Source organism: Anser anser (assembly GCF_964211835.1).
Source record: "Anser anser genome assembly, chromosome: 1".
Classification (NCBI taxonomy): domain Eukaryota; kingdom Metazoa; phylum Chordata; class Aves; order Anseriformes; family Anatidae; genus Anser; species Anser anser.
In genome coordinates, this window is record NC_139720.1 from 70,601,807 (window position 1) to 70,610,484 (window position 8,678).

The following is an 8,678-nucleotide window of genomic DNA, read 5'->3' on the forward strand; positions in this document are numbered from 1 at the left end:
TTGTATTAAATAAAGTATCGAAGACTTCCTGTTTGTTCTGATCTGCCTTACTAGTCCTGGACCTTCCCTTCTGAGGTGTCAACTGGCAGTTTTTGCTTGCTGTTTCACCACAGACACAAAAGTATGTTAGCACTTCTATGTCATAGAAGTATGAAAAAGGAGACAAGGATCTCGATTAGGCATGGAAGACAAAAAACATGAAGAAAGCTGAAGGAGAGATAAAAAAGACTTGACTACTGTTAGGGGAGGGGTGAGATGTTAATATCAGAGAGACTGTGCAGAAGGACACTCTTTGAAGGACATGACCTTTGTCACCGATTTTAATTATGTATATGGAGATGAAAGGATGGACTTCAGAATCAATCTAAGGAAACAAACAAAAAAATTTTTTTTGATTGATAGTTTTAGTAGTGAATGAAAATCCCCAACCCTTCTGTGAGATGTGGTGACTGGAAAAAGTAAATATTAATGGAAAAGTTTGAATGAAGGACTTTAGGGAAAAGAGGTCATTATCATGTATCCAAAATGTCTGTTGAGTACTCTGAAACTGCAAGTTTCACAGTCCCCAAGCAAGACATCCAAACTTCTAGACCGGCCCAAGCCACATGAATGTTAGGGAAGTGTACAAAACCACTGCTTTTCTTTGGCCCATTCACCTAGTGTTGTTAAAGTTTCCTGCCTAGAGAAAAAGAATCTGCTACAGGGATTTCAGGAAAAATAGCTCTCTGGAACCATCACTTTTTTTCTAAAGCTGTAATGATGACCAATTCACCAAAAAAAAAATAACCAAAGTATTTTAATCAATAGCATTGGATTTCATTGATGTACACCAGCCAACACAAAAAAACACTGCACTTATTAGGAATGTTTCATAATTAAAAGTAAGATACACCCACACAACAATGACATGAAAATGAACATTTAAGTCTAACTTTCTCATTCATGAAATGTCATCTTTCTACCAATCACTCTTCCTGATGCTGTTTAGTACTTTACCATGCATAGGTATGAGTCCTTGCCTTCACAAATATGGATGAAGGGAAAGCTGGAAGTAACAAGGGGTAAGGAAGAGGAGAGATCTACATTTTTACTGAACTTGATTATTTGCAGAAAATTTTTCACACCAATATTTAAAGAGATATTGCAGGTGTCTTGGTCATTAAACCTGTTCATAAATCACCATGGACAAAGCAGTCCAGCTTGCTAAACCTGTTTTTTTCAGTACAGCTCTTACATCATTCTTTCTTCCCCTTATCCAGACAAAGTTCAATGAAAACAGGGGATGAAGGTGACTATCTATGCTTTGAGATTGCTTTTTCGTTTAGTCTTCATTTTCTGATTCTCATTCTGTCTGGACAGTTTGCCTAGATCCTCTATCCTCTATTCCCTGCCCTCTCCTATCTCCCCCATGTCCAAAGCTTTCACTTTTTTTTCTTCTTTTTTTTCCCATTTCTATTACAACTTCATTTTCTCTCTCCCATGCCTGTTCCCCCTCCCTGACTTCCTGAGGGTACACATTTCTTCCAGCTTCTGCTTTGGGCAGGCCAGAGTGTACTTTGGGAACACCCTTCCAGACCTCCTCCCACAAGGAGTTAAACCTAATATTCAGGGAGCACTTCAATTTTAAATGTAAAATTTTGTGGCATTCTGCCTGGTTTAACCAAAGAGCCTGAAAGAGAAAGTTTGTTCAGAGGATGAGAGGCAGCATGTGATAGTTTTTGATTTCTTGCTGGGGAATGCATAAACTAGGTCTGAAACAGGAAGCTGCAAAAATGTGGCATCCTCTCCTCTATCAAAATTTTGTGCTCACTGAAGGGGAAGTGAAAGAATTGCCAGGAGCTCCCAACTACCTATTGATACGCAGTCAGACTTTTCACCCTCACAGTTCCACCACACCCTACTTTAAATCCCAGCTCAGATTATTTTTATTTTTATTTTTAAATAGCTCATGATTTCGTTGGGCCTACAGCTCACAGAGGTTGTGTTGCCACTAAAAACACATAGCTAAACACAAGTGGGTAGAATTCAAAGGATTGAAGCAGATATATTTATTTGTAATTTATTAAAAAGCTCTGAATGCAGATTCATGTTCCTTACTCAATACTTTTTTTATTGTTTCACCTGCTATAAAGTGGGAATTGCAAGGACTGTCTGGTTATCTAATCTGATTGTAGCTGCTTGAAGTGTCTGAGGATCTTCTGAGGAAACATAAACTAAGAAACCACCCACAATAACACCTCCCAGCTGCCCTCTGAAGGTCAAGGCTCTCTGAGAAAGCTCTAGGCTCTAGGACCCAATCAAGTCACAAGCAAGCAACTTCACTTGCACACATGCACCTTACTGATGTCATTCACCCCTTCCACTAACATTTGCCTTATTTGATCAGAGAAGGAGGCATGGAGTTGTTTTGTCCTTCATGCAAGAAGTCTTTATACCGTAATTCCCATAACTGCCCTTTGAAGTCCTTGTTACACACATATTTATTTTTGGATACTCTGATGAATTTACTCTCCATTCTCTGTGCTGTGAACCGGATCATGGATCTGATCATTTTGGGGCCCGAAGAAGCAAGCTCAAATATGGTAGAGGAACCCTCTATGATGTTCTCATTTATCCCAGAAGGCACATGCAACACACAGTGCAATATATACTGATTCCATCCCAACAGTGGGCCTTGTTTGGAGTTCTTTGTCAATTTTCCTGTGTTATGTTCTCGTCTCTTTCTTCCAAGCTCTCTTTCTTCTTGTTACGTCAGTCCCATGTGGTTAGAAGATGGCTCTTTTATGATTTCTTTCTTTTTCTAAGACTTTAGTGAACCTTCCCCCCCACCCGCCCTTCCTTTTCTACCTTCTCTCAATTATCAGAGCTTTTGTTGTATTTCTAAAGCTGAAGTAACCAGAATAAGATATATTATGTATGGTATAGTAATCCTATTTTTAGATACTAAAAAGTGCCGCACACAGCAATTGTTTTATTTTGTGAACTCAGGCTGTGTAGGAAAAAGATTAATATTTAACTCCACAGTGACCTCTGTGTCTCCCCCACCAAAACATCCAGATTAATAGCCCACTGGGTATCCATGAAGACTGTATACTATTTTTGTCTCCTAGTTTCAAGTGCCAACTGTCACCTAGTAGCTGACCTTGTGGCTTGCTGAACATTCCTGGCTTTGTCTGAAGAAGAATCATGATCAGACTCCCAGTGGTGAAGAGTATGTCTTCATTAGAGTAAGGAAATATTAGCAATCAAAATCGTTAGACCTCATTTCACTAAGGAAAAATAATTATTTGTAGAATTACATGTTGCATAGCTCATGACAGCAGACCCAGGTTTTCTGTTAACAGCTAGCAGCAATCGTTTTCTTTTACACTGGACCTATATACTCCAATATTAGGCAAATGAATATTACAGAAAATGATTTTAAAACTATAGCACCACAGCTAATGAATTGTCATTTTCAGGACCAAGTTCTGTCACATCAAGTTAATCTATGTAGTGTCCTGTCCAGCTGTGGATTCTTTTTTTTTTTTTTTTTAATACAACAAAATAAGGTGTCCTATGAACTTTTGAACCTTCAAACTTTTTTTTTTTTTCAACAAAATATCTAAGTTAACAGGGGAAAAATACAGTTTCTAAATAAAGTCTTGCCCTAGGACGGCATTTTTGTCTTGCCAAATTAAACTAACCAACCAAGACTTTTGTTTCTCTAGCAATTTAACTTCCCAAGAAAAATACACCTGCAGCTATCAGGAGCCTCGCTTGGGCATGCAGGCCTTCTATTTCATGAACAACATTAGAGGGCACTTCTGCATTGTGGTCGGCTTAAGCCAAAGAAAGGCAGAAGCCTGACCTTACCAGCTGAATTTTTCTTGAATTCAGAAGCAACCTGAAATCTGTTTCAGCCTCACCCAGATTAAGAATTTATTCTGCAGACAACCTCTTTGATCTCATTAAAGCTGCTGCTGGACCTGCTGTGAGGGAAGCTGGGGACTTGTTCTTTATGAAGAGGTGAGTGGCCAGGGCGGTGAGGCTGAGATGTGGGCTTCCCTCCTGCCCCACATTCCCATGTTCCTGCATCCAAGAGACCCTGCCCCTGTGAGCCCCCACCGGGGGCTAGGGTTGCTGAATCAGAGGCAGCTGTGAGAGCTATATTGGAGGATACAACAGGCATTACAGTTTTGACAGCTTTACTGTTTTTTTTTTTGTTTGTTTGTTTGTTTGTGAGTCTTTCTGCATGTGATGCTCTTGCAGCTTTGGTTGAAAAAGGCACATAATTAGTTTATAATCTCTGCTTTCATTGAAAGAAAAACAAACAGCTTTCCAACCTGTGTGATTATAGACAAAAGCTCTGAAAAGGAGATTCTAAAAACTTAAATATCAGAAGGTCATTGGTAGGTAAAGTAAAATCTCAAGTTTTATTTGTTTATTTATTTATTTTATAAATGTCATAATTTTTGAACTAGTTTCCTTATTTTAAGGGTGCTGACTCACATTTTAGGAAAGTTTCACGTTAGCAGTGCTGACATAAGCAAACAAAAATCATCAATGTCATTAAATAGCTCTACTTTATCCAAAATCCTCTAAGCAGCCGTTTCAATATGTGTTTTTCTTCAATGACGTGATCTCTTCAAAAGCCACACAACATTATCAGCACATGCAGAGAGAGCTCATTGGGCTTATTTTCCTGTTTATTGTTCTTCAAGGCCTAGCCTATGAACTGATCTGTGAATTGATCTTCTGAACCCAGACTATCGCTGAAATGTGATTGCGATTTATCCTAAGCCTCTCTCCCCATTATGAGGTAGGATTTCACAATATGCCTCAAGAGCAATCTTCAATGTTTGCTATTATAGAGACCATCCAGACAAAGCCTGCTTGGTTTAGGCATCAAGTTCCACTGTTTGCTTTGAAACTCCCCCTTCTCACTCATAACACTAAGAAAAGGTTGTAGAACCTATTAGAAAGTTTTCTTTCAATCTCACTTTAGGGGCAAGGAAGTGAAAAAAGACAGAAAATCAGCAGGGCATCATAAAAATTTCAGTCTTTCTGGAGTGAGTGACGATGGCCTTTCCTTAGAGAACTCAAAATTTAGACCTTAAATTATTTTGTGCAGTCCTATCCCAGGATACATAGCTTTTTATTGGAAATTATGTGTTCATCATTCAAGACAAAATTAATGCTTAGCCTCCTGTCCAGCTCTGCAGGTACAGCTAGAAATCAAGATCCTGCAAAGACTCCCAGGTAGGTTATTTTCTTGAGTGCTGCCTTATTTGCTGTTGGAGGCTACATCTCACCTTGCATCACTTGTGCTGCAACCATTGCATAAGTAGAGTGCAACTTGCTGTATCAGTTAACTTGATCTGTGACTTTTCCTGGACAAAGATCTTGGTGTTGTCCCCATTCATACATATGTGTAAGTAGCAGTCCCACAGAAGAATGGGGGCTAGTTGTTGCTAGGTCTGCCTGGTATAATGCACATGCTTCTGTGGGAGCAGTCACACTTGTGCATGTGTTCACCCACCCCTCCACCCCATTCAGGAGCATGTTTGCCCCTCATCTTGGCAGCTACTGTATTCAAGTTTCAACCATCTGATTCATGCAGCAAAAATTCTCCCCACAGAAAACATACTAGCTGAACTGCTTTGTTTTTCCTAGAGCAGTACAAACAGTTATTGCAAGGGGAATTTTAGGAAGATTGTGCCTGGCAAGGAAAACTCACTAAATAAATATGTGATGTTAATTATCCTTTGCCTATTTCAAGTGAACATTTCAAAGTGCTTTGCAAACCATTAATTAAGCTGCAATTCAGTACCATGAGGTAGTTAAATATTATTAACTCTGTTTTCTGCAGGTGGGAGACTATGACGCAGAGGGTGAAATGACCTGGATGAAGTCTGTCAGCAGCAGACCTGAGAGCCAAACCTCCAAATTTCAGCTCAGCAGCTCCCTGTTCATTAGACCTTTGTATTGTGAAAAGATATGGTTACCTTGGGGAGTATGATGACTGCAGGTCAGAATTTGAACTGCAGGTCCAGAAAGCGTGTAGTGGGTCACCCTCATGACAAAAGGGTGACTGGTAGGAGGAGTGATTTCTGGGGCTGTGCCATAAACATGGCCTTGTGTCCCCCAGTCCTTGGAGCACCTATTGACTGATAGAAGGCTTAATTAGACAGGCTTAACTAATTACAGCTGTGGTTCTGATCTATTGCTAATAACTCTGGTGACAGATTTCATGAACAAGTCTGGCATTTAAGTTTGCTCTGCACTTTTGGCAATTTTTTGGTGTACTGTTTCTCTGAAATGGCTCTACCTGATTCACTTACCCCACACCACCTTGCCCTCCTGCATACACTTAACCTTTCCTTCCCAGTAAGCAGTAGTGTAAAAGTGTCTTGGCTGAAATGTTCACAGAGCACTAGGAGCTGAGCCTCCTAGACCATGTATGTTGGCCAGAGAGTCACAGCTGGTGGAGGACACATCTGAGGCTGAAGACTGACTCTTTGGAAAGAGGCACAGAGTGTTGTTTCCCAAAAGCAGGGCATGGATAGTGGGGATGTTTTGCCAGCCCCTCGTAAGACTCCTGTATCGATATCCACTCTTGAGTCCTGCCTGAGACATACTGTCCATCAGGTATCCTGCCAGTTCCTACATTCTCCCACCCTCTTGTCTGATCTTCTTCCTTTGTTTAATCACCTTAAGCTTATTGTCAATGAAAATTCTAAATTAATGAAACATTGCATTGGTGCAGACAGCCTGAGGCAGGCCGAGTTAGTGACAGGATCTGTGCCCAAATACCCAGGGGATGGCCTTTTCCCTGTGTCTCAGAGGCTGGGCTACCTCAGCTCACTGCCACCATAGGGTAAGTTTGTCCTACCTGAGCATGGCCGTTCTCAGGCACCTAAACAATGCCCAAATGATGTCAACTGTCTTTTGAAATATGATCCATAATGTATACATGTGTGTGAAGCTATGCATTTCCTTATATGTATTTCTACATCTATGTATACATCTACTTACTCATTTTTCATTCACATACTTATGTAGGTAGGAGATATGGCCGATGAACAGAAGCAGTGAACCGCTAGATGGGGCTGCAGGAGGAAAAAGATAAATGTGGGATGGATTATAAGCAATTCATCATGATCAAGCTGAGTTGTGTGTTTAGTATCCTGGCCTGTGTGGAATCTTTATTGAAAAAGATCAACCATAATAGTAGCATGCAGCACCTGTAATCTCACCACTGGAAGGGAAGCAAGCATGATTTCAAGCCAAAATGCACAATATTTTACCAGGAAAAAAAAACACATGGTATCTCTTCAATTGTAAACTCTGGGTGAATGTGCTTATACATTCAGAGCATAAGGCAGATGGTAACAAACCACATGCTTGTGGATTATACCACTTTTTCCACATTTGCATTCTCAAAACCACTTTTGGTGCCCGTGGTTTAACCTCTGTTTCCCTAACTCCTGTTTATGAGTTGAGTGGTCACATGTCATCATGTTGAGTGGGAAAGTGTGTACAGGGGATAAGGAGGTGGAAGTGATTCCATACGGTGAAAGAACTGACTATGCCAAAGTATTAAAAAAAATAATAAAAATAAATTAAAAAAAAAAGGAAAAAGCAAAAGTAAAATCTTTTGAAGAGACTGGGAGTTTGAAATGCTTTTGACCTCATATGAAGCAACAGTCATCTGCATGTGAAACGGAAACTTATGACTTGTAATGCTGATGATATAAGTTTTGGTGTTTGCAGCAAGGGTGAAGGTTAGACAGATTTACCTTCCTCTGCTCTACACAAGATTCATGCTGAAGGCTGAGATTTCAGTCAGGAGACTGCAGGCTCCTGGAAGACTGTGAAACGGCCAATTGTATTTTTTCTTCTAATTTTGAACTGCTAACTAGAATGAAAAAACAACAACAAAAAAAAACAACAAAAATTCCTTTAAAACATTTTCTACAGTTCTGTTCACAATAGTATTACAAAGTAATTTTAAAATAAATTAAAATACTAAGGGGCAATACTAAGTATGTACTTGCACTTTTTTGAGAGAATTCATTTAGCAAAGCCAGTTCTTATGCTTCAGGGAAAGGCGAACAAAACACAGCAGAAGTCCTTTATTCAAAGTGTGTAATGGGTCAGATTTGTTATACTACTAGATAAGACATAAATTATCACAAAAATATGGAACAAACAATGAGAAATGGTCTTTTTTATCCCAGGTTTGAATGAAAATCAGACAATATCAATAAAAATCCATTGTTGCGGGATGAGGATATACAATCTCTGTGCTAGCAAAACCAGATTACAATGCCACTTTTGTCACCATAATCAGTTAATAGTCCTAGTAATTTTATTTAGAAAGATCAATCAAAGATGAATGGGAATACAACCCCAAAGCATACTTCTACAGTATAAGCTTTCATAGGTGTTGTATGCTGTAAAAAATTTCATAAATGAATGGATGTTTTACCTAATGGGACTGCGGTATCCAATTTTTTGATTATACAACATTAAGCAGTTTTAGAAGGCAAGAACATTAGCTGCTGGGAACCTTTTGAAAATCAGGTGTCTCTGAGAGATTTCTAACTGGGCTCACAAAATCAAATATATTTCTGAATATTTAGGTCAAAGGTCTTTGATTTTGAGAGTAAATTATGTAATCATAAACCAGTTCC

At 39.3% G+C, this 8,678-nt stretch overlaps 1 long non-coding RNA gene across 1 annotated transcript; it reads left to right on the forward strand.

Annotated features, from left to right (window-relative positions):
- The first annotated feature begins 249 nt into the window (after positions 1-249).
- On the forward strand, positions 250-7,629 carry LOC310892356. Its single transcript, XR_014578061.1, has 3 exons — positions 250-4,008; positions 5,197-5,241; positions 5,852-7,629. It is a non-coding gene; the product is annotated as an uncharacterized lncRNA (long non-coding RNA).
- The last annotated feature ends 1,049 nt before the right edge of the window (positions 7,630-8,678 follow it).